The sequence below is a fragment of the Arachis ipaensis genome, chromosome B9 (genome assembly GCF_059453495.1).
Source record: "Arachis ipaensis isolate K30076 ecotype BB chromosome B9, ASM5945349v1, whole genome shotgun sequence".
Taxonomy (NCBI): domain Eukaryota; kingdom Viridiplantae; phylum Streptophyta; class Magnoliopsida; order Fabales; family Fabaceae; genus Arachis; species Arachis ipaensis.
Genome location: NC_142444.1, coordinates 131,154,805 through 131,158,510, shown reverse-complemented (window position 1 = coordinate 131,158,510; position 3,706 = coordinate 131,154,805). Strand labels below are relative to the sequence as shown.

At 41.8% G+C, this 3,706-nt stretch overlaps 1 non-coding gene across 1 annotated transcript; it reads left to right on the top strand.

Annotated features, from left to right (window-relative positions):
• The first annotated feature begins 2,955 nt into the window (after positions 1–2,955).
• Positions 2,956–3,064, top strand: LOC148546338 (small nucleolar RNA R71). Its single transcript, XR_015900436.1, has one exon. It is a non-coding gene; the product is annotated as a small nucleolar RNA R71 (small nucleolar RNA).
• Positions 3,065–3,706: the final 642 nt, after the last annotated feature.

Below are 3,706 nucleotides of genomic sequence, written 5' to 3'. Positions count from 1 at the left end.
TCTTTGGGTTCGGGTTCTTACTTTGATCATGGTTCTTAGTGATCCATGCATTGGCATAGAACTCTTGAACTATTAGGATCCCGACTTGTTGGATGGGGTTTGTTAGAACTTCCCAACCTCTTCTTTGGATCTCATGTCGGATCGCCGGATACTTATTTCTCTTGAGTTTGAAAGGGACCTCGGGGATCACCTTCTTCTTGGCCATAACATCATAGAAGTGGTCTTGATGAGCTTTGGAGATGAATCTTTCCATCTCCCATGACTCGGAGGTGGAAGCTTTTGTCTTCCTTTTCCCTTTTCTAGAAGATTCTCCGGTCTTAGGTGCCATCAATGGTATTGGAAAAACAAAAAGCTATGCTTTTTCCACACCAAACTTAGAATATTGCTCGCTCTCGAGCAAGAAAAGAAAGAATAGATGAAGAAGAAGAAGAAATGGAGGAGAGGGAGAGAGAGATGTGTTTCGGCCAAGAAGGGGAAGAGAGGGTTGTGTTGTGTGAAATTGAAAAAGAATGGAGGGTTTTATATAGGGAAGGGAGGGGGGGTTAAGGTTCGGCCATATGGGGTGGTTTTGGGTGGGAAATTGATTTTGAAATTTGAAGGTATGTGGAGTTTATGAGGTAGGTTTATGGGGAAGAGTGGATGGATGTGAATGGTGAAGGGGTAATAGAGAAGAGAGATTGAGTTGATTGGTGACGAGTTTTGAGGAAGAGTGTTTATTGGGAAGAGAGGATGAATGAGAAGAAGGAAGAGAATGAGTGGTGGATCCTGTGGGGTCCACAGATGCTGAGTTGATCCTGTGGGGTCCACAGATCCTGAGGTGTCAAGGATTTGCATCCCTGCACCAATTAGGCATGTAAAATGCCTTAGTATGCAATTCTGGCGTTTAAACGCCGAATTGATGCTTGTTCTGGGCGTTCAACGCCCAGATGCAGCATATTTCTGGCGTTAAACGCCAGCCAGATGCTTGTTTCTGGCGTTCAGCGCCAGCTTTCCTCACTGTGCATTTCTGGCGTCTAAACACCAGGATGCTGCTTGTTTCTGGTGTTCAACGCCAGATCCATTCTCTATTCTGGCGTTGAACACCAGCCAGATGCTCCTTACTGGTGTTTAAACGCCAGTAGGATCCTCCTCTAGGGTGTGATTTTTCTTCTACTATTTTTTATTCTGTTTTTAATTTTTTGATTTATTTTGTGACTCCACATGATCATGAACCTAATAAAACATGAAATAACAATAAAAATAAATTAAAATTAGATAAATAAAAATTAGGTTGCCTCCTAACAAGCGCTTCTTTAATGTCAATAGCTTGACAGTGGGCTCTCATGGAGCCTCACAGATGTTCAGAGCATTGTTGAGACTTCCCAATACCAAACTTAGAGTTTGACTGTGGGGGCTCTGGTTGACTCTACAGTGGGAGAAGCTTACTGTGCCTCTTTTCTATGTTTACAGAAGGATAACCTTGAGTTGTAAACACAAGGGAGTCCTCATTCAATTGAAGGACTAATTCACCTCTGTCAACATCAATCACAGCTCTTGCTGTAGCTAGGAAGGGTCTTCCAAGGATGATGGATTCATCCTCATCCTTCCCAGTATCTAGGATTATGAAATCAGCAGGGATGTAAAGGCCTTCAACCTTTACTAACATGTCATCTACTTGTCCATAAGCCTGTTTTCTGGAATTTTCTGCCATCTCTAATGAGATTTTAGCAGCTTGTACCTCAAGGATTCCCAATTTCTCCATTACAGAGAGTGACATGAGGTTTATTCCTGACCCCAGGTCACATAGAGCCTTCTCAAAGGTCATGGTGCCTATGGTACAAGGTATTAGGAACTTTCCAGGATCCTGTTTATTCTGAGGCAATCTCAGTTGATCCAATGCATTTAGTTCATTGGTGAACAGGGGAGGTTCATCTCCCCAAGTCTCATTACCAAATAAATTGGTATTCAGCTTTATGATTGCACCAAGGAACTTGGCAACTTGTTCTTCAGTGACATCCTCATTCTCTTCAGAAGAAGAATACTCATCAGAACTCATGAATGGCATAAGGAGGTTCAATGGAATCTCTATGGTCTCTAGATGAGTCTCAGATTCCTTTGGTTCCTCAGAGGGAAACTCCTTATTGATCACTGGACGTCCCAGGAGGTCTTCCTCACTGGGATTCACGTCCTCAACCTCCCTTACAGGTTCGGCCATGGTAATTAATTCAATGGCCTTGCACTCTCCTTTTGGATTCTCTTCTGTGTTGCTTGGGAGAGTACTAGGAGGGGTTTCAGTGATTCTTTTACTCAGCTGGCCCACTTGTGCTTCCAAATTTCTAATGGAGGACCTTGTTTCATTCATGAAACTCACAGTGGCCTTAGATAAATCAGAGACTAAGTTTGCTAAATTAGAGGTATTTTGTTTAGAGTTCTCTATCTGTTGCTGAGTGGATGATGGAAAAGGCTTGCTATTGCTAAACCTGTTTCTTCCACCATTATTAAAGCCTTGTTGAGGCTTTTGTTGATCCTTCCATGAGAGATTTGGGTGATTTCGCCATGAGGGATTATAGGTGTTTCCATATGGTTCACCCATGTAATTCACCTCTGTTATTGCAGGGTTTTCAAGATCATAAGCTTCTTCTTCAGAAGATGCCTCTTGAGTACTGTTGGATGCAGCTTGCATTCCATTCAGACTCCGAGAAATCATATTGACTTGCTGAGTCAATATTTTATTCTGGGCCAATATGGCATTCAGAGTATCAATTTCAAGAACTCCCTTCTTCTGAGGCGTCCCATTACTCACAGGATTCCTCTCAGAAGTGTACATGAACTGGTTATTAGCAACCATGTCAATGAGTTCTTGAGCTTCTGCAGGCATTTTCTTTAGGTGAATGGATCCACCTGCAGAAGTATCCAATGACATCTTAGCTAATTCAGACAGACTATCATAGAATATATCCAAGATGGTCCATTCTGAAACCATGTCAGAAGGACACTTTTTGGTCGGTTGCTTGTATCTCTCCCAAGCTTCATAGAGGGATTCACCTTCTTTCTGTCTGAAGGTTTGAACATCCACTCTAAGCTTACTAAGCTTTTGAGGAGGAAAGAACTTGGCTAAGAAAGCTGTGACCAGCTTATCCCAAGAGTTCAGGCTATCTTTAGGTTGAGAATCCAACCATATTCTAGCTCTGTCTCTTACAGTAAACGGGAAAAGCATGAGCCTGTAGACTTCAGGATCTACTCCATTAGTCTTAACAGTATCACAGATCTGCAAGAATTCAGTTAAGAACTAAAAAGGATCTTCAGATGGAAGTCCATGAAACTTGCAGTTTTGTTGCATCAGAGAAACTAATTGAGGTTTCAGCTCAAAATTGTTTGCTCCAATGGTAGGGATGGAGATGCTTCTTCCATGTAAATTGGAATTAGGTGTAGTAAAGTCACCAAGCATCCTCCTTGCATTATTATTATTTTCGGCTGCCATCTCCTCTTCCTGTTTGAAAATTTCTGTAAGGTTATCTCTGGATTATTGTATTTTAGCTTCTCTTAGTTTCCTCTTTAGAGTCCTTTCAGGTTCAGGGTCTGCTTCAACAAGAATGTTCTTGTCCTTGCTTCTGCTCATATGAAAAAGAGGGAACAGAAAAATAATAATAATAGGGATCCTTTTTACCCAGGTATAGAGGTTCCCCTGTGTGAGTAGAAGAAGAAAAGAATGTAATGTAAAAAAGGG